Source organism: Mustela lutreola, chromosome 2 (genome assembly GCF_030435805.1).
Source record: "Mustela lutreola isolate mMusLut2 chromosome 2, mMusLut2.pri, whole genome shotgun sequence".
Taxonomy (NCBI): domain Eukaryota; kingdom Metazoa; phylum Chordata; class Mammalia; order Carnivora; family Mustelidae; genus Mustela; species Mustela lutreola.
In genome coordinates this window covers 142869224-142895986 of record NC_081291.1, presented here as the reverse complement: position 1 = coordinate 142895986, position 26763 = coordinate 142869224, and the positions used below count along the sequence as shown (strand labels likewise).

The following is a 26763-nucleotide window of genomic DNA, read 5'->3' as shown; positions in this document are numbered from 1 at the left end:
GACTAAAAATTGCAGACTGCATCTATTGCTAAGTAGTTCACCAGTAGTAGCTGAAGGAGAGGGAATAACTTAAGAATGGCTTTAGCTGAGGGTAGACCCTTCCTGCTGCTAAGTCCCCACCCCAGTCCCCACTCAGGCTGGGCCTTAGAAGAAGTATGTGGATTGGCTTTTCTCTAGCCCCACACTGCTGCGGTAGTTACTTATCCCTTGGAAACATTTTTTTTCTCATCCTTTTCTCAGTAGCAACCACTTCCTTATTCCTTATTGATCTTGCTTTTCTGTAATTAGTTCTGAAATTGACCATAATAGTAGCCCATTAGATTATCACCTTGTCCCCTTATTTTTCTTTTGTAAATGTCTTCTAACAGGTAAGTATGACAGTTATTAAGCTTTGGTTACACACTACAAAAAAACTTGAATCAAACTAGTTTAAGCAGTATAGGGAACTTAATGGTTTATGTTACTAAATGGTCCAGAGATAGATCTTCAGGCAAAGCTTGATCCAGCAGTAAAACATAACAGTTTTGTTTTTCCACCTTCTCTATCCTGCCTTTTGTGGTCTTTGCCTTTTTTAGGCAAATGGGTTAGTCCCCATTATGACCCTAAGGTGACTGCCAACTGTTTCAGTGGTCTTGTCCATCAGGAAAAAGTGACTAATGTTTTCCCAGCAAAAGCCTCAAGATTCACTTTGATTGGATAAACTTAGTTCATAGGCCTCTGCACGAAATCTCTGTGGCTAGGAGAGATAACCCGTTGAATAGCTTAACCTAAGTCACATCCTCTGTTCCTGGGGCTGAAGTAGCTTAAGTTCTTCCAGAGTGTCACAGATCCCAAAATAGTTTCTGGGCTGATAAGGAAGTGAACTGGGAAAAACAGATGTTGAGGAGGACACTAACCAAAGACCCCTGTAACAGGTTAGAAAAAGAGGCCGTCCTTTTATGAAAAGCTTCAGTGGCCATATACTGAACGTTTTGTTTGTTTGTTTGTTTGTTTTTCATTTGAGAACTAGAGAACACGCTGTTTAACCAAATTTGATGTGTCCAGTATAATATGGATTTACTTTCATCAATAGGCATGAAAAACAATCATTAACCTTTTAATTTTATGAGTTTATAAAGCACTGACTTCCAGCCTTCAGAGTTCTCATGAGGGAAGCTTTCCGTTGATGCATTTTGGCCATTTTCAACATGCTCTAAATTGAAACAGAGAATGTTATTTTTTTTCCCCTCCTAGTGTAAAATCGAATAAGCTGCAGCACCCTGCAGGAAGTCAGTCTAGCCACAGCAAATCTGTACTTGTTTTTGTGAGAGAGGATGGGAAGAATGAATATTTGCCCTGTGGCATCAATTTCCTGTTTAATGTTCTCCAAAAGGCATTTGGAAAATGCCCAGGAACACAGATGTACATAAATACCATACATAACTGGTTTTCGTGAGTAGAAAAAGAGTCTGTAAAATCATGACAAGGCTGGCTTCCCCTCACCTGCTGGCAGTTGGTGAATCGCTCTACCTTTAACTTGGTGATTTGGAGAATGGATTGTTCCAGAGTGTGACACTGGAAGGAGAAGTTGTGTAGAAATGGCATGGCGCTCTGCTTCTTAGCTCAAGTTCTTACTCATTCAGGGTTACTTGCATCCCAAAGTTTGCTGGTGCCTGCTGGAGGTTGTCTGCAGGTCGCCTGTGAGGAGAATATACATACCAGCATGGGTTTCTAAATGAATGAGCAAACAAACAAAAAATAACCCCCCAAAACAGAAACCCATCTGTAGGTTTGCAGACAGAAATTTGTTTTCAAACCACAGAAAAACATGCACATACCACATAGCATCTCTCAAGGTGTGGGCAGACATGTTCTCATTTCTGTAGATCGCATTACCCCAGACCACTCGCACACCAATTTTGGACATCTTCTCTAAAAGGTCATGGCGTGGTTGGAGAACCAAACTCTTTTATTTTTTTTTCAGCAACTAACCTCTAAGGGCTACTACATGAATTAAGAACTTGACATAGAAAAGAAGATTCAGGCTCAAGAATCCATTCTCTTCTCTTCTGAGCCACTTCCCTACATAACTCAAGAAAAGAAATAATAGTTACGACCTGTAACACCTACTAAGGTGCTTAAGAAGGAATGTGCAAGAAAGGCCTTGATATGTCTCAGAGCTAATCTTCATAACACCCCACAATTTGTCCATATCTCCCTATCTTATGGATGAAGAAACTGAACTTAGAGAAGATAAATATAGCCCAAAGCCACCCCAGAAGCTGTTGGAGGCAACAATTGAACTCATATCTGGCCCGTCCATGCTCTTTTTTTCAAACTTAGAAATTATTAATTTAGGATGCGTGATAGGCTTTGGAAGAGTCACAAGAGCCTAGAACAGAATGCAGGTATGTAAATATGTTCCTGTATACTTTCTTTTCTCCCCTGGGGAGAGGGTCTAAAACTTTTATCAGAGTTATTAACTGTATTTCTAGAGGCTGGCACAGTCTGGAATATAGTAGAAAAATAATAAATACTGGTTCAATGAACAATATGGGTCCATGACACAGAAGAGGATCAGTACCACTGATTTTATTACATGCCTCTGTATCACTCTAGCTTATCCTAATATCTGTCCTAACATCAATGGATTTGAACTTCCAGTACAGCTGGATTTGTTTGGGGGACATAAATGCCTTTTTTAAAAAAAGTTAAAAATACGTAATTTAGTTGAGATTTCATTGGAAACTATTTGGTAGTTCTATAAAAATATTAAAAATTTTTCAATGGTATTGGCCAAGGAGATTAAAAAATTTTTTTTTTATTTTATTTTAAGATTTTATTTATTTATTTATTTTGACACAGAGAGAGACATAGAGAGAGCATAAGCAGGGGCAGTGGGAGAGGTAGAAGCAGACTTCCCCCTGAGCAGAGAGTCCTATGTGGAGCTTGATCCCCAGACCCTGGGATCATGACCTGAGCTGAAGGCAGACACTTAACAACTGAGCTACTCAGGTGCCCCAAGATATGCTTTTTCTTAAGTAGAGCACAGTAACGCAAAGGACTGGAAACTAGACCACTAAAGAACAGAAATACAACGTGAGCTACAAATGCAAGTCACACATTTTAATTTTAGTCTTCCAAATAGCCACATTAGAAAAGAATTTTTTTGAAAAAGTAGGTAAAATTCATTTTAATCATATATTTTCTTTATCTCAGTATGTTCCAAACAGTCTCATTTCGACCTGCAAGACATATTGGAAGTTGTTAATGAGATATTTTACATTCTTTTTTCCACCCTGGGTCTTGGAAATTGAGTGTGTAATTTCACACTTCTTTCGGACTGGCTTTATTGCTTCTGCTCAGGGCCCATGCTGGCTCCTTGCGGTTCTGTGGGGTGATGCACATGGAGACTCTGGTGTGTGAAAGGGGGCGACATGGTAAAACCTGGAGGAGAGTGAGAAGAGAGTACGGCAGGCTTGGGCATGTGGGGAGACACCTTAATAATCCAAGACCCAGTGACGGTGAGTTAGGCCGCCAGCTCACATCGCCACAATTGCAGCTTTGCAGGTTATTATTAAGAAAGGCTCTAGAAATAGTGGAAAAGTCAGCATTTAAGCAGCACTTCTCCCATACCCGCAGTCACCTTCTTTTCTTGGTAACCGACATGCAAACCTAGGGCACACGTTCAGTGGAAGATGTGATGCAGAATGACTAAAGTTACGCCCAGTAATTATAATAATTTTGTTCTTTTAACCACACCTAGAGCAAAGGATCTGGGTTTTATAGCGTGAGGCTTAGGCAGTTTCTGGCCCCCCTGGGGGAGAAAAGCAGAGCAGAGGTCCTGGATTTGCATTCCTCCCTTTGACAGATACAGGAAGGAGGCTGCCCAGTGCCTAAGGTCATAGGCAGCAAGAACAGACAAAGCCATAAAAGAGCCCAGGAAACTCTGCACCCAGTCCCGGCTTCCTGCGGTCCCTTCTGTGCTTCCTGAGGCCATACCAAAACTTTTCCCCAGGGTGTTGTCCTGCCTTCCTCTCTGGCCTGCCTCCTCCACATCCTGAGATTGAACACACTTAAAACACCTTCTGCTGCTTGGCGGAGTGGTGTTGTGATCTGCAAACATGGCTAGAAATATCTCATTGATGTAAAGGATCTTACAAAATTACATTTCTTCTAAATTTTTTAGTTATTCAAAATGACAAGTGTATGACTGTCATTCTCCATAAGATACTGCTAATTTGGGAGCTCACGGTTTAGTTAGCACGGGCGCCACGCCTAGATTGCCAAGAATTGAGGATTTACCTGAATCTGTATAGCATGGTTTCCTTCTATCCCTGGGTCTTCAGTTAAACGTATTTTCTTTAGGCAAATGGTAGAGGCTGTTTTAAATTTTAAAGGAAAAAAGAATTCAGCAGTATACATGAAGGCATATGCCACTGGAAGATGGAGATACTTTTATTTGGGAACTTCAGTAGCAACTAATAAACTCTAAAACACTGACCAAATAAGTTCAGATTGTCAGAATAGAATAAAATTCCTCCTGGGTGAGGTGCCCACGTGGTTGGATAAACTCTTTCCACCACCATGTTATCCCCCCTGCTATTACAACCACCAGCAATATGCGCCTTCCATTAACCCTCAGGTTGTCTAGGAAAGGAGAAAGGACCCAGGGAAACAATGTTTTATAGGGATTTTCCCCTGAACTCAGGGCCCTGTTCTCCCACAGTTACTGGGTCATGGGATGGTATAAACTGGAAAGTGCAGCATTTGTAAACCCTTCTCCAATCCCAACAATTTCTCGCTCCTCTATAATGATGTCAAGTTATTTGCTGAGGTAGACATAGACATCGACTGACCTAATAGAAGCGTCGAAGAAAGCAATTAACTAGGTGGGTGAAAATACAAGTCAGAGATGGCTGTGACTGAGCACCCTTGGGGAGTAATGAGACAGGAATTCCTAGGACTTAATTCATAAAGGAGAGCCTTAGAGTGTGGAGGAGTGCGTGGGTAGGCGATGACTCATGTTCCTGCACAGGGTGCAGCCTCAAAATAGTGATGCCGATCCTACAAAGTGTGTATGAAAACCAGTCTCAGAACTGCAGTCACTACTCATGGGTGATTGTTGACTCCACTTTCGAAGATTAATTTCTAAGATTGCTTTTGTAAAAGAAGAGTGCTCTGTGCAGTCATTTTATGAGCAGAAATAGTTAGGAGGTTGGCTCCTCGACATGTGTGGTCTAGAGCAAGATTCTTAATTGCCTGAGCCTCTGTGGTTTTCTCTGCAAAATGGGGGTAATGCCGTGTAAATTAGAAAATACATAATTCATTACATAGGGGATCTTTGACACACACAGTAGGAGAGACAATAATGTAGAATTTGTTTACTAAGAGAATGCTTGCCTTATCTCTATTAATCTCCCCTTCGTCCCCAGGAAATAGATATTATTTTCACCCCCATTTTATAAATGAGGAAACTGAGGTTTAGCAAGGTTAAGATCACACAGCTTTCATAGAGACCTCTAATTTATTTCTCACTGTTGTGCACAACTAGATTTCTTTAATATGTAAACTGTGTTATTTACAATGGTTTAGACCCCAATGAAAGATGAAAATCATTCAAACCTAAGATACAAATACATAGAGAAAATTCACTAATCTGGAAAACTGGGCCATTTCAAAGGATATGTGGGCTTTATCACTTTCAAGTACATACAGTAACCAGAAAAAAATGACTAGTAAGTACTGTCAGTTCAGGCCCAGATTCAGTAAACAGATAAAAATGATTAATATATCTAAGAAGTTCTGATCTTGCCTACACTTTGAATAGAGTGTTTTTTTTTTTTAAAGATTTTATTTATTTTTTTGACAGACAGAAATCACAAGTAGGCAGAGAAGCAGGCAGAGAGAGAGGGAGGAAGCAGGCTTCCTGCTGAGCAGAGAGCCTGATGTGGAGCTCTATCCCAGGACCCTGGGATCATGACCTGAGCGGAAGGCAGAAGCTTAACCCACTGAGCCACCCAGGTGCCCCCTTGAATAGAGTGTATTATAAATAAATCTCGGGTTGCCTGGGTGGCTCAGTTGGTTGAGCCGCTGCCTTTGGCTCAGGTCATGTTCCCAGGGTCCAGGGATTGAGTCCTGCATCAAGGAGCCTGTTTCTCTCTCTGCCTCTGGCTGCTTGTATGCTCCCTCTCTCTCTCTGACAAATACATAAATAAAATACATATATTTTTTTAAATGAAAGCAATCTCGAGTGTTGAAAACAAATTATTTTCTTTGGTAAGTAACCTTTCAAATATTATTTATACTCTTCATTTACTAAGGAAGACAGTTTTTCTCACAGAGAGTACAAAAGTACACTTTCAGCTCAGTTACTGCATGCATTATAAGAAACTTAGAGATTATAGCTGTCTAAAGTAAATGTTAAATTATTTTAATCAGGTTAATGTATTTTCCCTTTAATTCTTTAGAATATAATGTTCCAAACAAATGTAAATTTTGAAATGTTTTTCAAGTATTACAGTAATCCAAACTTCATACAAATATTTATTCTAGTATTAATATGAATGGGATAATATCAGCTGTGTCCTCTGTTAAAATAGACAGTTTTTGAGGAATGTGATCTTTCCTCACATGAAATATTTATGTCATTTATGAGTACTCTTTAGGGTAGAAGATGGACAAATGAAGAAGAAAGTGTTCAGATTGTACTCTTTGACAATAGTTTACCGGATCTGCCCTGGGTTATAGACCTGGGACTTCCATTCATTTTGCTATACCAGGCAGGGCACAACCTGGGTGTGGAAGCTTAGCTATTGGTGTTAACCCGTGGAAAATATTTCAGCGTGATGCATTCCCCTTGAAAGTTAATAAAATGTTGCAAAAAGAATAATGGGATTTATTAAATATGGTAGTCTTGAACCATGCCAAATGGTCTTTTGTTTTGTGGGAATATAGCAAATGTAGTTATTGGTATTGTAATAAATAAGGGTCTCCACAAGTTCCAGCTGTTGAACATATGATCATTACTTAGGAGTACAAATAACAATATTTTTCCATCTCCAGAGTACATTCTGCTCTTGATATGCCTGCATAACTACCATGAACCATTAGTGGGAGTTACACACAGAGGGAAGAGACTGAGGAACTACATCTCTTTTCTGCTGCCCAAACGAAACTTCATCTGGTTGTTATCTGTCCAGAGTTAAATTTTCTATATCACATAAACTCTGTCACTATTTGAATTCCACTTTCATGGGAGTCTTTCCTTATAAAAGCCAACTGAACAGTACATTTTTAATTGGGTGGAATCTGGTTTTGCCACATATTTGTGTGTAACTAAATTAATGTTCAACAAATGACTTTTAAACAATGCCTACACTGTTACCTGCAAAGGCAGAAGAAAAGCACCAGACTCCGCCCTTCCAGAAATTAAATCTGGCTAGAGAGAGAAGACACATTTATCCAGAATCATGAATATATAGAGTTAGAAGGGTTCCAGAAAGGATATAGTCTTGGGTTATATATTCAAATTCTAAGAGAGAACTAACATAAACAAGTGAAGTGTGCAGGCTACTTCACCATGGCACATCAAAGGGTCCCCACTCCATGTTAAAGACAATTGTTGGGGCACCTGGGTGACTCAGTTGGTTGAGTGTCTAAATCTTGGTTTCAGCTCAGGTGGTGATCTCATGGGTTGTGAGATGGAGCCCAGCATTGGGCTATACACTCAGCCAGAAGTTGAAGATTCTCTCCCTCTGTCCCTCACCCCACTTACACGCACTCATGTTCTCTCTCTCAAATATATAAATAAATCTTAAAGATAAAGACAATTGCTTTCTTTCTCAGTGGATTTTTAAAAAATATTTTTACCTATTTGAGAGAGAGAGAGCATGTGACCATGAGCGGGGGGTGGAGGGGCAGAGGAAGAGAGAGAAGCAGACTCCCTGCTGAGCAGGGAGCCCCATGTGGGACTCAATCCTAGGACCCTGGGCTCATGAGCTGAGCTGAAGGCAGACGCTTTAGCCACTGAGCCACCCAGGCATCCTTTCTCAGTGGATTTGTCACTATGCACAAATGTAGGTCTCGGGCCACCTGGGTGGCTCAGTCTTGAGTGGCTGCCTTCGGCTCAGGTCATGGTCCTGGGGTCCTGGGATCTAGTCCCCCATCGGGCTTCCTGCTCAGTGAGGAGCCTGCTTCTTCCTCTCCCTTTGGGCCTCCCTTGCTTGTGCTCTCTCTCATGCTCTTTCTCTCTTTATTTCTCTCTCTTTATTTCTTTATTTCTCTCTCTTTATTTCTTTCTCTCTTTATTTCTCTTTATTAAATCTTTAAGATTTAATAAAATCTTAAAAATAAGAAGAAAGAAAGAAATGTAGGTCTCTTGTTGCCTATTCTATTGATCCCCCCCCCCCCCCGGAGGAGGTAGAATTTCAAGCTTTCCAAAAATTTCCCAATTTTTAAACATGCTAACTAATTTGAGTTTCACTAAGGCCAAATGAAACACATCTGTGAACCTTATTCAACCCGAGGGCTGGCATTTTGCAACCTATGGTCTAGACTAACGGTTCCATAATGTGCAGATGTGGGAAATGGCCCCTCTGCAGTCTGGAATTATTCTCCAGGATTCTGAGTCCAAAGCTTTTGTCACTTAACTACACCTCTGTCAACAAGAAAACAATTAGATGGCTCAGAAAGAAAAAAAAAATGTTAGTTATAAAGCAGTATGTTGAAGTTTTTTTTGTTTTTTGTTTTTTTTTTTTTAAAGCACAAGATAGATAACCATGAAAATGATGAGGTAAATCTTAGGGGAGAAGAAGTAAAAGAGTGCTCATAGTAGAAAGAATTCAAGGTTTTACAAGTGGCATTTGAGCTAGATTTTGAAGGAAATGACTAATATGAATTGATAAAAGATAACAGTAAGGGGAATTAGGTAGAGGAGAATAGAATGAAGAAAACATATAACCAATAATTCACAAATGGATATGTAAGACAGTGTAGAGAATGGCTTGGCTTAAACAGGGAGTAAGAATTATGTCCCTGTAATTCACTCAGCAAATATTTCCTAGGCTCTGTGTGCCAGGAAGTATTCTAGGCCCTGTAGATAAAGCAGTGGACAAGAGAGCCAATCTGGTTTCTTGTGACCTCTTTTTTCCCCCAGTACCATGGTAAAAAACAAGTAGAAAAAAATATAAAGTACTATGAATAAAATACAGCTAAAAGAAAGATGTGACAGGTACATCTGTGAATGCACATTAGACAGGATAGTCAGGGAAGACCTCTCTGAGGAGAAAGCATTTGCACTGAATCCCAAATGATGAGAAGAAGCCATCATGCAATGGTCTGGGCTAAGAACTTTCAAGACAGAGAAGAAAGCTAGTGCTGTGGGCCTTGGGTGTGAAAGAACAGAAAGAAATGTAAGCTGTAGCAAGGATGATTAGAAACATGGTTGGAAAGATTGGCAGACACGTATTAGCCTTTGGTAAGGAGTCTGGAGTGAAATGAGGTTTTCCACAGGGAAGCGGCATAATTTGACTATATAGAGACCACTTCTGATAAGAAAGTGGCATAATTTCATGAGAAAAGGAGGTAGATAATGGAAGTTCCTGAATGGAAGCTGATGAAATACAGCTAATCTTGTGGGAATGCTGTAGATTTCAGTGGGCAGAAAGACAGTGACAAAGTTGGTGTATGAGAGTCTATTCTGTCTGCTGAGTATAGATGGGTTGAGATCAGGAGCTCTGGATAAAGGCTATTGTACAAGTCCAGGTATAAGGGAGGATTAGGATTCAGTCAAGAATGACAGAAATGAGGGGAGGAAAATGAGTATCATGGACACTAAACAGAATGAACTGTTGTAAGTCAAAACAAACAGGAGAGGAAAATTGTTGTGAGGATCTCTTAAGTTTCAGAGTTAGAAGCCATTTTGGAAGCAGTCTTGATAATTAAGATAGGAGGGAATTTATCAAGATAGTAACTCTTACTGGATCATAAGATATATATTATAAGAAATTAGAAATACAAAATTAGAGAGGCCTTGGAAGTGAGAGTTGAGGTCAGGAGAGAGGTTTGGAACTACTCTTTCTATCAGTAGAGATTGAGGAGAAGAGAGAGAACTTTCCTAGAAAGAAATGTCAAGAAGAGAATCAGGTCAAAAAACTAAATCCTGATTATATCCACAGCAAGGTTGAAAGTACAGGGTAACTTGGTGTTTGCTCTGTTTTGTTCTTTTACTTTATTTTTTAAAGATGTATTTATTTATGTTAGAGAGAGAGCATACACACACACACACACACACACACGAACACACACACATAAGCAGGGGGAGGGGTAAAGGTAGAGGGGGAGAATCTCAAGCAGACTTCCACTGAGCATGGAGTCCAGGGGTGGGGTGGGGGGAACTGGCTCCATTTCAAGACCTTGAGATCATGACCTGAGCCAAAATCAAGAGCCAGCTGCTTATCTGACTGAGTCACCTAGGTACCCCTGCTCTGTTCTGCTTTTTAAGTTGATCTGTTAATCAGGGGGAAAAAAACATAGACCCTTGGTCAACTCAAGTTTAGAAAAAATACTTGTAAGAAGCAGGAAGTTATTCTATATCAATGTAATAAATATTGATATATTTTACTATAAGAAAGTTGTTTATTGAAGCAAAATTTAAAGAAACATAAATTTTGACTTACTTGGAAGGCTTTTTTTTTTTAAAAAAAAAAGATTTTATTAATTTATTTGCAAGGGAGAGAGTGAAAGAGAGTTTGAGAGGGGAGAGTGTCAGGGAGAGAAGCAGACTCCCCACTGAACAGGGATCCTGATGCAGGACTTGATTCCAGGAGTCCATGACCCAAGCTGAAGGCAGTTGCCTAACCAAATGAGCCACCCAGGTGCCCCCGCTTGGAAGGCTTTTTTTAAAATTAATTTTTAATTTTTTTTAAATAAACATATATTTTTATCCCCAGGGGTACAGGTCTGTGAATCGCCAGGTGTACACACTTCACAGCACTCACCATAGCACATACCCTCCCCAATGTCCATAACCCCACCCCCCTTCTCCTCAACCCCCTCCCCCCAGCAACCCTCAGTTTGTTTTGTGAGATTAAGAGTCACTTATGGTTTGTATCCCTCCCAATCCCATCTTGTTTCATTTATTCTTCTCCTACCCCCTTAACCCCCCATGTTGCATCTCCACTTCTTGTATCAGGGAGATCATATGATAGTTGTCTTTCTCCACTTGATTATTTCGCTAAGCATGATACCCTCTAGTTCCATCCATGTCGTCGCAAATGGCAAGATTTCATTTCTTTTGATGGCTGCATAGTATTCCATTGTGTATATATGCCACATCTTCTTTACCCATTCATCTGTTGATGGACATCTAGGTTCTTTCCATAGTTTGGCTATTGTAGACATTGCTGCTACAAACATTTGGGTGCACGCGCCCCTTCATTTGTATTTTTAGGGTAAATACCCAGTAGTGCAATTGCTGGGTCATAGGGTAGTTCTATTTTCAACATTTTGAGGAACCTCCAAGTTGTTTTCCAGAGTGGTTGCACCAGCTTGCATTCCCACCAACAGTGTAGGAGGGTTCCCCTTTCTCCCAAAACCATAAGATACCTAGGAATAAACCTACCCAAAGAGGCAAAGAATGTATACTCAGAAAACTATAAAGTACTCATGAAAGAAATTGAGGAAAACACAAAGAAATGGAAAAATGTTCCATGCTCCTGGATTGGAAGAATAAATATTGTGAAAATGTCTATGTTACCTAAAGCAATCTACACATTTAATGCAATTCCTATCAAAGTACCATCCATCTGTTTCAAGGAAAGGGAACAAATAAGCTTGGAAGGCTTTTAATTTTTACTTACTATTGATGATTACTTAATATTTGAATATAAACCTGAGTGTTTTCCTAGAATCTGCAACCTCTCTATGTAGTCTAGAAAGTCTGATTATCTTGAACTTGCAACCTCTGAGTCTCAAAACAAAGCAGAGCAAAATTTCAGGCAGTCTTTTAAACCAACCCTTTCCTCTTTATGTAGCAAAGCCTTAATTTTATCTTTCAACAAAAATTGTAAAAAACTTTTCATAGTCCCAAATATTTATTAGTACCTGTACACAAGAATGAAGACATGGTCTCTGCTCTCATGAAGCTTACAATTTCATCAACAACAACAAAAAAGAATTTGGTAATACCTCCAATAGTAGAGGAATGACTATTTTAGCTGAGCACCAGGTGGGGGTTAGAGAATAAGCATTTGATTGTTTTGTGGGAGACCCTCCGCCAGTGTCAATTCCTTTTTAAAAAGAAGAATCAAGTTGTGTGTAGATGAAAAGATCAGGGATCAACTTTGTTATTCAAAATGCCAAACTAAACCTTCCTCAAGGAAATTCTGAGAAAGCTAGGCCATTTAGGAAAAATCGAAAGGGTTTCTTTCAATTATTTTAAAAGGACATCCAAAATTTTTCATTGTTTTGATTTTGAGGAAAATCCCTTGCTTTTGTAAACATTAACATGTACATCAATGCTTATCATGAAAATTCAAATAATGCACACAGTACAAATATGAACATGAAAAAGAGTCACACTTTCCACCAGTTCATAATAATATTATCACTACTAAGAGTTGAAAACAATGTCTGGACGCTTTCTCTGCATATAGACACAGAAGGATAGATAGAAGGGTAAAAAAGGAGGAGGGAAATAGAGAAATACTTTCATAAAAGTCAAATTCTGTGTTGCTATTTGTAATAAAATACATTACATTTAACTGTATCTGAATTTCAATAGAAAAGGAAAAAGGCAAAAGTAGAAGGGGAAAAAGATGGATTAAAGTGTCAGAAAACACCTGAAGCGTTGGACTTTGGTCTCTAGCGTCATGCTACTGTATACTAGGAATACTAATCTTTGTGATTTAGTAGATGCTTATCAGCTTTATTTATGTTACATTAAGATAAACGTTTAACGCTTCATTTGATGTGTTACTCTTATTAACCTTCCATGTTTAATCCAATTCACTTAAAATAGATGTGATAGCTTTCTATCATGAGGATGCATTTTCCATTGATATATATGCTAAAAGCTAACAAAGATAGTAATGCAGGATAGGTAGTCCTCTGCATGGCTCTGATACACATGGATATCAGTTACTACATTGTAGTTAAGTAATGCAAGTGTGCCAATAACACAGTTCAAATTGTAGTTACAATGCTCTGTGGGATCTTTCCTGTATTTGCCCAAAGTATAAACGTTGCTCCTAGCCCTTCAGCACACAGATGACTATGTAAATAACAGATGTGAATCACGATCCATGACCAATCACTTCCTTGAAAGTCTGTAGGGTCCCCTCGCATCTGTTATTCAGTTCACCCAAAGATAGCAAAGTGTGCTATTGTCTCCTTGTTGCCCAGGGATAAACCTCTGTGACATTTTATAGGAAGAGTTCATCAAAGGAGTGTATTGACCAACCAAGAGGGAAGTGTAGCAGAGAAATGATAAGAGACACGTGGGAAGTAGAATCTGAGTGCAATGTAATGGAATTCTTGAGGACACTGCTGGTCAGTGCAGTGTGAGCCCCTCCAGATGGGCAGCCAGGCCCTCAGCAAAGCCAACTTCCTGATGTCAGTGGGGAAACCCACCATGATGAAAAGGATGACGATGTTCCAGGGGAAGTGAATTCAGGAAAATACTCCACATTAAATAAAATCTTGGAGGTATTTCGTGACACTGAATGTGCAAAGGATAAAGTGTTGGAAACTGACCCAGATTTAGGAAGGAATGTGACAATTTTGCCCAGGCAGTGGGAAGATGTGTAAAAAGTTATACGATGAGAGGAAAGCAAGTACTGTTCAAACTCTTCTTGATGCTTTTTCACAAGGAAGTGAGACAATTTCATTCATTTTTTTTTTTAGGTTTCATTTATTTATTTGACAGACAGAGATCACAAGTAGGCAGAGAGGCAGGCAGAGAGAGAGGGGGAAGCAGGCTCCCTGCTGAACAGAGAGCCAATGTGGAGCTCAATCCCAGGACCCTGAGATCATGACCTGAGCAGAAGGCAGAGGCTTAACCCACTGAGCCACCCAGGTGCCCCATTTTCATTCATTTTTATTGTTTTAAATTCTAGTTTACTGAATGTCAGTTTTTACTTTTTTTTTTCATTTCCCAATACATGGGTAACTGACCTTCAGAGAGTTTTTAATGTTTTCACAAAAGTTTTTGAAGATCTTGGAATAATCGTAATTTTCCCTACTGATTATTAAGATTACTTTGCATGGCTTCAGCTTACATAGGTCATTTTTATGTTCCCACACTGCCATGCAAAGTGAGGGCTGCCTGTACTTATTATGTCATGCAGATTAGCACTTATGTATATTTTGTGTACTTGACTCCAACTGGATTTTTAAGTTGCTTAATTACAGAAATCAGGCAAAGCAATCCTTTACTTCTGCATTGCCTACTCTGTCTAGAATAGCTTTGGGGGCGTCTGGCGGCTCAGTGGGTTAAAGCCTCTGCCTTTGGCTCAGATGATGATCCCGGGGTCCTGGGATTGAGCCCCGATTCGGGCTCTCTGCTCAGCAGGGAGCCTGCTTCCCTTCCTCTCTCTCTGCCTGCCTCTGCCTACTTGTGATCTCTGTCTGTCAAATAAATAAATAAAATCTTTAAAAAAAAAAAAAAAGAATAGCTTTGGATGTCTGGTAAACATTTGACTAATACTTACTGGTTCACTACTTATATAGAATGATAATGTTTTTATAAAGTGCCAAATCATAATAATAAATGTTATTCCTTTCATTGGAATGTAAGCTTTCCCCATTTTACTTTCCATTACTGGGGCAACAAAGTATGACTCCCAAGTTGATTCCTACTGTCTTCAGGTTGCACTGTTCCTTTGGATGATGATGCAAATGGTGGCCTGCAGATTTGTTTTGTGCATAACCTGTACAATCATACAGGCAGCCCTGATCCCACTCCTCATGCCTAAAACAATGCCTCCCACACCAAAGGCACATGATAAATATTTATTGAATTACTGTAATTCATAGTAATTACTAGGACCATGCACTGTATATTATTTTGTACCAGATATTTTACATACATTATCTCATTTTATCTTTACAGCAATCCTGTGGCCCCATTTTATAGGTGACAAAAGCTTGGCTTGAAGATTTAATGACTCAGCCAGCAACGGCAGGCTAGAGCCAGAATCAGAATCCAGGGTTACTTGACCCTCATGTACCTTGGTCACCACAATGATAATAAACTGACATCAGTGATACCAAGTGATGTGCAAATGGATTAGAGACAAAAATCTGATGCAATTTAAAAAATCTCTTCAAATTCATTTTCTGTCTATCACAGGCCTATTTTGACAAGCAGAGTACTTCCCATCAAATGTATTTTTGTATTACTTTACATTTATAATTTCCCTCATGATATTTTTTCTTTAAACACCAATTTTTAGAAAAAGAATCGCCCAAAAAGCATTTTCCATAATATTAGCTTAAAGTAGAAATGGCCCAAAGTCATATTATTATTTAAAACAATCTAAATTTATAAGCCACTTTATGAAGCTCTCTTGGTCTATAAACGAATGCGTGTGTGTGTGTGTGTGTGTGTGTGTGTGTGTGTAAAATACCTCTTGCATTTTAAGAAGTTTATGTTTTAAAAATCATTTAGCTTTCTGTTTTGGCATTTCCCTACACTGACGCTTTATTGGTACTTCTTGGCTAATAAACTCTTGATTGCAGGGGGATACCATCACTGTTGCACGGCACACACCAGACCCCCCACAGCAGACTTTTCATGGGAAAGGTCACGTAGCACATGAAACCTGAAGAGGTCATCATGGCCGTCAGAGTCTACGTGCCTGTGTCACTGGGCAAACCCACTATTGTTAGAAGGCTGTTATTGCTGTCACCTTGGCAAAGGCCTCCACGTCACACTTGTTTTCTTTCTCTTTGTATATGATAAAATACTCTGTTGACTACCCTTCTCCTCAGTGAATAGATGTATGCATGTTGTTTGGTGTGAAGAGTTAGTTTGAATCCACGGCTGAGCAGAAGAGGGCTTATGATCTAATGACTCTCTGCCCCAGTTTTTCCCTGCGTCTCCGTCTCTCTTGCTTTCTCTCTCTGAACCCCACACCCCTACCCATTTTCTCTCTCCAGGCTTCTGTGTTAAGACTGCTTTTTGAAAACCAGGCGTTTAGGATTCGATATCTGCTCTACATTTAGACTTCTTGCTGTGGACTATTCACTAGTCCCTTTCCTGGTAGTTCATTTTCCCTTTCTTCAAATCTTCACACTTTTCTTCCTTTCTCTTGAAACTAGGAGACCTGTTACCTTTAATCGTGTTTAATAAGTATTCAGTCAAGGTGGTGGCTTGGCCTGTGTGTGGGACCTGAAACGAATAATGCTGTCAATGGTGGGCAGTTAGTGAGGCTCTTCTGTTAACATTCTCTCTCAGATACCTCGTTCTCCTTGGGGCTTAAACTACATCACCTCTCTGCAGATTTAGTAGCTTAACAGATGTTTATTGAGCACCAGCTATGTGCCGGGCCTGGACATATTGTATGAATAGGGCAAGTGCTCCTTTTACCTTCACTGAGCTTACATTTTAGTGCAGAGGACATTAAACAAAACAGTAAGTATGCAAAATACATTTCGATAAGGAAGTGCGACTGTAGGGAAGGAAAGTTTTTTCTCTAACTCTCTTATTTCTGTAGCTAGGGTTGCAAATTCAGCTGACAAGTGACATTAAGCAGGACAAAATCATACACATTTTATTTGATGTTAGTATTCTTACTTGGCATAGGGGACACCACAGGAAAGAGGTGAAAACAGACTTGGGGGCTTTTATGCTATTTCAACAAATGGTGAGAAATTGTGAAGAAGTAACTGGATAAAGGGAAGAGGTTTGGACCTCTGGGGGTGGTAAATTGTGGGAAAGTGACTAGGAAATATATGAGGGAAACAAATGGAAGCTAAGGATTACTTTAATAAGATTTGTTGGTTTGTGGGCTCATCTTGGCATCAACTCCCCAGCTCCAGTGATAAAAATTTTCTATTCTTTCTGGTACCAGCAGGGCATCTTTCTCAAAGGAAATTTATGCCCTGCTTTTTTAGAGTGGGGGAAGGGAAGAGAGCCCTTCCTGTATCTGCTGTTTTTCAATTGCCTTCAGCTCAAAATAATCAGTATGCCAAAGTAGCAACTTTGGGAATGCATGTTCTGATCCCTTCACTAGGAAGATTAGGTGGGGTGGGCATTCGTTTAAAAAAAGCGGCTTGGGGGAATGCCTGGGTGGCATAGTCAGTTGACCATACAACTCCTGGTTTCAGCTCACGTTGTGATCTCAGGGTTGTGAGATTTGAGTCTCACATTGGGCTCCGTGCTAAGTGTGGAGTCTGCTTGAGATTCTCTCTCCCTCTACCCCTTCCTCCTCAAATAAATAAATCTCGAAAAAAAAATGATTAGGGAAAAGTTTTCTTAGGAAATGTATTTGTTCAGAGGACTGACAGATGATATCTTGGATTGTCAGTTCAAGATCCCAAGAAAGAAGCTGGGGGTGGAGGGAATAGCATTTCTACCCTAATGCAGCAATGAGCAGCCTCTCCTGTTGAAGAACGAAAGGAAGGCCAGACATGGTGCAGAGACATGAGCCAGGGTGAGGGGAGGAAGGGAGGCCAGGGACCAGTCAGGGTCTGGAGCCTCTGAGGCCTCTGTGGGCCCAAGAAAGGAATTTGGCTCTTACTCTAAATGTAATGGGGAAACACTCGAGGACTTAAACAGGAGAGGGATATAGCCAGTGTACTGTATGCATGTATGTGTGCGTTTATTAATTTATTGACTTATATTTGTTTTTTGCTTTCCCTGGGCCAATTTATTTTCTACTTAGGATTCAGAAATAAACTTAAAAGAACAAATACAGTAACTGCAAATGTGACCCTTTATTACTGAGAACAACCACATAAGTTGAATAATTAGATGAAGGATAGCTGGTGTATTCTCAAAAGGTCATTCCGAATATATGTGCAGAATGGATCTAAGGAGGTGAGATGGTAAACACAGGAAGTCTGGTTGGATGGCGAATCTAGCAGTCCATGAAAGGAGATGGCGACTTGGCCTAGATGGTAGCAGTAGAGGTGGGAAGAAGGGCATGGATTCGGAATACAGTTTGGGAAATACCAGGACTTACTGTTGAAGTCAAGTAGATGGATACGGGAGAAAGAGGGAAGGAAGGAAGAAGATATGGCGCTTAAGATTTTGGCTGGACCACTGTGTTGTGTTCGCTGAGCTAGGGAAGGCCAGGGGAGGGGCAGGCTGTGGGCTGGAATGAAGAGCTCTACCAGCACATGCGCAATGTGGGATGCCCATGAGCTACTCCAGCAGAGGTGTCTAGAGCTTAGAGCTCAATTTGCAGCTCTTGCCCCTACATTTGGAGAAGAGTTTAAAGGGCAAATCGTTTAAGAGAAATAACAATATGTCTATCTTGGAATTTGAATTATACCTTCACTTACTAATGTTTGGGTCAACTGCCTCAGTTTGGAAAGCAAATGACTGGTGACAGCAGGCTGACATAAGGGGACCGTTTGGGCATGGGCTTCAAATCGATCAAATCAATTATTTCTGAGCAGGACTCTCAAAGTGTGTGCCCAGGAATGTTGCAAACAATTTCCCAGCAGATTCACATTTAGACTGTTTGGATTTAAATCCCAGCTCCATCACTTGCTAATTTTATGATTGTGACAAGTTATTTAAATCTCTTGTCAGGTTTCCTGTGTGTAAAATGGAGACGATACCAACTCACAGAGTGGATTTCATCCCCAGCCTCTTTTGTCTTATGTGGACCTTATAGGAACAGAGACATTTATCTGTGGCTTCCAATTCTGGCCTCGGCTTGAGCTGGATTGGTCTAAGAGGTGCTGGCGAAGGTGCTTGATATGGCACCATGGGAAGACCTGAACCCTTCTCATCCCTTCTCCACTTTGAGGTGTGCTATGAAGATAGGAAGGCCCTGCTGGCAAGTGGAGTGGATCCTCATTCAATAAGCTCAGAGGAGGGTTTGGAGTTGATCCTGTCTTAGCCTGGGTCTATTAAGACAGGTCTTGAGAAAGACGCATGTTGTTCACAGATGCCCCCCAATGCAGTGATTCTCAAATTTAAGTGTCCAATGCAGTGATTCTCAAATTTAAGTGTGTATCAGAATCCCCTGGAGGGCTTGTTGAAGCAGATTGCTGGGCCCCGCTCCCAGAATTTTAAATTTGGTAGGTGTTGGATGAGGCCCAAGAATTTGCATTCTAACAAGTTTCCAGGTGATGCTGATGCTCCAAGGATGACACTTTAAAGGAACCCACTGCCCTGCTGCCTCCCAGAGACCTAGGCAGTATGTGTGACTCTGACCTCCTATTCTGGACCTGCTACAGACAGAAGTTAACCAGCTCTGTGGCAGTGTGAACAAGGAAAACAGCATTCTCATCCTGTGGGGAAAACCTACCTCTAAATATAACTTCTCTCAGCACCAGAGAGAAGATTAGAATCCTTGCTTTCAACATCGATTGAACCCAAAGCACAGATAAGACAAAGAATATAGAAAGGTAGGAAATGGCCCTAAAAGCTCTTCTCTCTGAGCTTCATGCCAGTCCAGGGCCTGGTTTTCCTAGCTGGGACCCCTGCAGCCTCCCTAGATGGATTATAACCATAGGAATTGTCCCAGGCAGTAGGCAGGACCTGAAATGACCATAACTTCCACGTGCTCTCTAAAACAGTACCTTCCACATGGAGACATGTGTGGGGCACCTTAGGAATTCCATCTGGGGCTTTTAATCACACTCCAAGATCATACTGCAAGCAGTCAAACTTGGGCTGGAGGAAAGGAAAATATTGGCTTTTTTCTTAGTCTTAGCCCTCAAAGTCTACATCGTTTCTACACTACAGGTAACTAAGAATAAGGTACTTTGGTTCTTCAATTCATTCTGAATTGTGTCCCTTTTCTCCCCTCCTATTTTCTGAAGGAGTCCTTGTGTAGGTTTTCCCTGATACTGACTCCTCTTATAAGAATCAGGAGGTCCTCCTGATGTTTCAATGGTTCCTAAGTCTCCTGTGTCATTGTGCCATAATACCCTTGATTCCCCCCCACCCCAAACATTTATACTGCCGCTCTCTCTCTCAGCTTTCTGGAATTAATGGCTTTATCAGCCAGGTCAAGCCACATTATGCTGCAATAACAGATGAACCTTCTATTTTGGTGGTTACAACAACAAAGGTTGTTTCCTGGTTTATTTTCTCACTCATGTCAATAACAGATCAGCTTCTGTTCCAGGTCATCTTTATTTTGGGATTTGGACTGAAGGAGCAATCCCCACCTATGACACATTGGTCATTTTATAACAGAGGGAAGCGCCATGGCAGAACTATGCAATGGTTTTTAAAGCTTCTGCTAGAAATGTCACATGCCCTCTCTACTCACATTTCATTAGTAGAAGCAAGTCAGAAAGCCAAACATAATATTGGTGTGTGGGAAGGGTAATCTCTTAGCACAGCCTCTCCTACAAAATCATCCTCCCTTGTTGGAAGGGGCTGGTAGAGAGGAGCTGGGCTTGTGTTTGCTTTCGCAAACTGATACAAATCAAACGTGAACTTAATGGGCATCTAGAAGATCCAAGTTAGCAGTGATATGCTCCACTCTTCTTCTCTTTTTACTTTTGCAGTCTTCCTGTTTTTATAGGCCACCCACTTTCTTCCTGTCATTCAAGCCTTCATCAGCTTCTTTGGACTCTACAAGCCATCTTAAACCATCTTTGATTGAGAGGTTGAGAAAAGGGGAAAAAAGGAAGTGAAACAGGGAGGAAAATAAGTTACTTTCTTTAAGAACTTTACAACAACACGCTTCCATAGATTTGAACAAAACTGGGCTCCAGGGGAAATGTTCATCTGTCCTGTTTGGCATAGATTAGTGGTATTACTAATACCACTGGTGGTGGCTGGTTTTTGTCACTGGCCATGTTTGCTGTGATTGGGCACAGATTTGGGTGGGGAGTGCGCTTTGGGAACACTCTCCACCTCTTTGTGTCCAGAGAGTACAGAGGCTGTGAGACTGTTGGAAGAGCTAGTAAGAAGACACATATGGCAAGGGTGGAAACAACAGTGGAGGGAATACACATTGTAAACGAGGAGAAAAAGATGAGAGTTGCATGTGTGCAAGGGATGAATTGTTTTCGCACAAGGAACAGTTCTGAAGGACAAAGAGAATCCCGCAGCAATTGAAGAGCTGGGCTTTTGCAATCAAGAGTAATCAGCAAGAGATGAGGCAACGTGATTAACCAAATGGAAAGCCTGGCCCATGGGGTTAGAGGATCACAATCAACACAGACGTCCTTTAGCCTGTGTTAATTCAGGAGAAGGCCAAGAGTTTGTTTGAGAACTTAAAGGCTCAAATATGTTTGTGGTAGACCAAGGCCAAGCCTGCCTGCAAAGTAAGTAGAAAACTCCTACACCCCACCGCCCAGGTGTAGATAAGGAGAGACTGCCCCAGGCTGGGCACAGCAACCATTTCAAGGTCTGGTATCTGGACACTAGCCTGAAGGAAGTAGCCCGCCAGAGAACCACATTTTGGCCTTATATGGTAGCATAAATTGTTTCTGGTTGCTGATGTGGTGGGAGGTTGAAAGATAGTGAGCCCCTACTTCTGGGCTCCCCTGACCTCCCAGACATCTCACTCTCTTCAGGCTGCCAAGACCACCAAATTTATGTGTCTCTGAAGAATAAAGGAGGCAACGGGCAGCTGCATCTGCCTTACCTCATGTCTATCCTTCGCACTGCTTGGATGCTGCTTTGGAAATAAATCAAAGTGCAGCATCTTTGAACTGAACTCAGAATGTCATTCTTGCCCATTCTCTCACCTAGACCAGGCTCCATGCTTTGACTCTCGTGGAGCAAATAAATGAGCATTCGGGGAAGCTCTTGGTAAAAGCCACAAGTGGTCCATTAGTTCAAGGCCTGGCCCCATCTGCACTGTCAAATAAGTGGTAAATTCAGATGCTGTATCTGCCGAGGTCAAGCGATTACTGCCTCAAGAGATTCTCAGTGATCTCTTCTGGTGGAGGAAATGCCTGACAGTACTCAACATGTCATCAGAGAGGGGACAAGTGCAACTGACTTAAAAGTTTTGAGAAACCTCTAACTCCTATTAGATAAAAATGTGTTCATTGCTATAAGCTTAATCTCCTCTTAGTCACACTAGACAGTGGCAACGGGTTGTCACCTGCTTAGCCTCTTCCTTTCCCTCTGAGAGTCTCTCCTCAGGCATCTTTACAGATCCAATGGCTCTTTAAACCCAGTAGGAACAGCAATGCCCTAACTTAGGCAATGTTAGTAAGTTATAGGTCAAACTGGGACACTTCTGAGCATGAAAGGAAGTAAGTTCGGTTGGTAATTATGCTAGACGACAGACATAACCTGGGGCCATCCTAGGAAAATGGAGAGTCTGGTCACCCTACAGATATCCTAATCCCAGTGTTTGCCTGCAGAAAGAGGCTGCTTCAGTTGAGCATGTGACTCAAGGCCGGTAAATAACCCTGGGCTAGTGACTCCAGGAGACCTCGAGGAGGCTTGGCGAGACAGGACGATCCTGGTCAAGCAGATTCCATCATGAATTGGAAATCCTGACCAAAAGAAGCCAGCCGGTAATGGTTCTATTTTTTCTGCCTCCACACTGTTCACATGTTGAATTCACTCTGCCATTATCAGTAAGTAACAGCTGTCATTGCACTACAGTTCTCCACTGCTAGGGAGTGGAGAGGGAGGGCGGTAATATAAAAATCCCCAGCAATGCCTGCTCAAACCACAAATGTACACACCCTTGACCCAGTAATCCCAAGTCTAGAAATGTATCAGACAGATATGATTGCACACTTGCAAAATGCTCTATGTCGAGGCTGTTTGCTGCAGCAGTGTTTTACCAGCAAAAGACTGGACCCCCTCAAATCACTCAATGTTGATCAACAGGGAACTCATCTGTAACTTCTGTATGTCATCTCCAGGGAGAGAAATTGGATGGCTGGGGAGTGAATGGGAGCATTTTCGCTGTACACTCTTTTATACTTGTTCAATTTGGAACCATGCGAGTTTATGAGCTATTTTGAAAATTAGTAAATAAAATTCAAGATCTAGGATACATGACAGCTCTTAAGTAGGAACGTAGAAATATTAACTCTGTCTTTGCCCACAGGGCTGCCTAGGATCCCTTCAGGCATGGTGCACTCAGGAGCATTGGGATTTGGGGACTGGCAGTTTTAAGATTGGGTGGCAAAGTCCTGATTATTCAGCAAACATGCATTAAGCACTATAGGAATTACAGACATTAACAAAATGATTTACAGTTGCATAAAATGTGAATATGCTTAACATTACTGAACTGTGCACTTAAACATTGTTAAGATGGTAAATTCTGTTATGTGTTTTTTACCACAATTTAAAAAACAAGGAAATAATAAATAAGAACAAAACAAAATTAAAAAAAATTATAGCCTACTAAAAGCCTGAATATAATCCAGTATTTCACCCATAGATGATGCTCAACAAATGTTTAACAGAATAGAATTGGCAGATGAGAGAATAAAAGTAACAAATTAAAACAAAATGGAGTGAGGAATGCCTGGCTGGCTCAGTCGGTAAAGCATGAGACTCTGGATCTCAGGGTTATAAATTCAAGCCCCATGTTGGGTGTAGAGATTACCTAAAAAAATAAAACCTTAAAAAACAAAACAAAACAAAACAGGGGCACGTGGGTAGTTCAGCTGGTTAAGTGGTGGGGTGATGAACTAAGGGTCATGGGATAGAGCCCCTGTCAGCCTCCCCAAGAAGCTGGGGTCTGCTTGGCATTCTTTCTTCCTCTGCCTCTCCCCCTCCCCATGCAGGTGCATGCTTGCTCTCTCTCTCTTAAATAAATAAATATCTTTTAAAAAAATATTCTCTCTCCCTCTCCTTCTGCCACTCCACCCCTCATTCATTCTGATAGAGACGGTCAGTATTATATGCACTGTGATGCAAAGAATAAAATGAATGCTTTTGGATCCTTCAGTCCTGGGATCCATTCCAGGCTTGACTCTTTTTCTGGCTAATTGACTTAGTTCCTAGTTGCCTCCTTCTATAAAGGATTGATAATTTCCCCCTCTCAGGACTACACCCATGGTAAATGAGGCAGCTCAAGTAAAGCACCTAGCAAAATACTGAGCATATAGTATATGCTTTAGGTATGTTGGTCCTCCAGTGAGATTCAGTGAGAGCCTAGAAGAAGAGTAGAAATCTGCTGGTCTGGAAAAAGTCCAAAAAAAGGTATTTCAGCTCAAAGAACTATTACAGTTGGATGAGTTAAACAAGAAAAGCCTTGGGATTTTCATGAAAACCATCGGGGGGGGACTTAAGTGACTTTTTTTTTTTTTTTTAAGATTTATTTATTTTAGAAAGAGAGAGAGAGAATCTCAATCAGACTCCCAGCTGAGCTCAGAGCAATTGTGGGGCTAGATCCCATGATCCCGAGATCATGACCTGAGCTGAAATCAAGAGGAGGATGTTTGACTGACTGAACCATCCAGGCACTGCTTAAGTAAACTCTTGAATGTGGCTAAATGCAGGTACAAAGACCTAGGTCTCCTTTTTCTTTTTGTTTCTGCTCATTTTCTTCTTTTGACTTCTCCTCCTTTTTCTTTAATCCCACTCCTTTTGTTCCTCTTCCTTCTCCCCTCTTCTTTTTCTTTTCTTTATGTCAGAAATTAGACTGTATTCTAAAAAACCATCATTATCTTCCCAGGTAGTCTTAGGAATATTCCATAACTTTTCTGAAACAGCATAATTTCATAGGAGTTAAGACCTGGAAGGAGCATGATTTCAAATTTAAATCAGGAAGAACAGCTAGCTATTTGCCCCATGGGCACATTATTAACAGGGGAATAATGATAATGCCGACTGTGTATTGAGTGGCTGTTGGGTACTTCACATGCAATATCAGGAATTTTTACAACTGTAAGGCAGGTATCAGCCCTATTTTATGGATGAGAAAAATCAAATAAATCTTAGATTTAGTGGAAATAGGATTTAAGCCCATATCTCTGTTCAAAGACTGCAGTCTTTTCTGTATACTCTCTTCCCTCCCCAAACTTCTTGATTTTCTCTGGTCTCCCATCTCTAGCCTTGTCTAATGCTTATAGTTTTCAGTTCTGGAAGCAGTAGTCATGTTTAATAGAGAAAGTAATTAGATAGGTCATCTATATAAACAAGAAGCAGGACAATAGTATTCCTATCTCTTTGTAGGATAGAATTTTATTTAATAGATGCCAAAGTTATTAATAGCTTATTAAAGTACATGAAAGACATGGGAATGTCTTTGATTCCACCAGGTTTTCAGAAATGATTAATACTGAATCAATGAATCCCTCTCCCTAAATTGTTCTGTTTCTAATGCCTGAGGTCATATAGTTGACCTCTTTCTGTTATTCTTTTTGCTTCATCCTACTCATGCAGTGAGCAAAATTATCCCCATACAGAAAAACATGGAGAATCTTTTCTGTACACTCAGGAGAAAATTGTATCATTTTGAGAATTTAACAACTATTATAGACATTTTATTCATTTATTCTCTTGGTGACTTACAGAGCAATTATCAAGAAGTCTGTATGCTTTTAGGCTGGTGCTTGCTTTAAATGCCAGTATGTATTCTTTAATATTTCAAGTGTGATATGTAAGGCTCAACAGTTTTTTTTAACTGAACTGTGAATGTGTCTGAATACAACCAAAATTGGAACAACTTCTTGGGGAGTTTCTTTGTTTATAAGAGAAGTGGTTCAAATAAGATAGTATACAATTGACTAATTTCTGTTCTAATTTTCCAGAAATGCTTCTCTCCGGCCTATGATGTTCTAACTTTACCATTGGTGTCTACACACACATGCTAACACATAGTCATATAGACAGAGACATACACACAGACACACACCTACTTCTTTGCACATTTCTAAGATAAATTCTTCCCCTGGAGGAAGGTAAGACTTAAATGTCGAAAGAGGAGGGAATTCACAGGCTCTTTGCTAGAATTACAGAATATTTTTTTGTGGAAATGACTTTAGAGAATATTTATCCAAAGTTTTCATTTACAGATAATGAAAATGAGACCAAGGGAGGCAAAGTTACATACCCAAGGTCATACAGTTGGATAGTCAGAGAGACAGGGATGTAGTTCATTTTTTTCTGACTCTTGGTTGAGATAGGGTAGATTGATCGGGCAGGGGGTGGGGGGCAAGCCTTAAGACGATTTATGGAAAGGATGCCACTTTGAAACAATGTTCCCTTGCTCCTGGCTACCTTCTCCTTTACTTCCTCAGTTGTTGTTTTGTTTGTTTGTTTGTTTGTTAAATCAGAACTTTTGGTTGAAACTGACAGCCCTGACCCTTCCATGCCTTTCACTTGTTTTTAGCCTCTCTATCAACCTCCCCAACTTGGCCCCTACTTCTCAAATTTGCTGCTGCTTCTTCTTAAGGGAAAAGTATTTTATAACTTGCTCAGAATTTACAGGAATGTCACTGAGAGGTACCACCTAACACCAAAGATGAATGGCAAAAATGTAGACAGCAATAGAAGAGAGGTTTTTATTTTTTAATTATACTAAGTAAATAATGTTGGTTGGGAGAGAGATGAGCTTAGTTGGTGGAGTTGTTCTTAGTCTTTTTTTTTTTTTTTTTAAGATTTTATTTATTCACTTGACAGACAGAGATTACAAGTAGGCAGAGAGGCAGGCAGAG

The 26763-nt window shown here is 40.5% G+C and overlaps 1 long non-coding RNA gene across 1 annotated transcript in view; it reads right to left on the bottom strand.

The window, feature by feature from the left end:
• The window catches only part of LOC131824946 (uncharacterized), a 37086-nt gene that overhangs the window by 4685 nt on the left and 5638 nt on the right, over positions 1 to 26763 (bottom strand). The window contains exons 2-3 of the long non-coding RNA XR_009351053.1: positions 4285 to 4361; positions 1483 to 1677 (exon numbers count right to left, since the gene is read on the bottom strand). This is a non-coding gene — a long non-coding RNA (uncharacterized LOC131824946). The remainder of the gene's footprint in view (positions 1 to 1482; positions 1678 to 4284; positions 4362 to 26763) is intronic.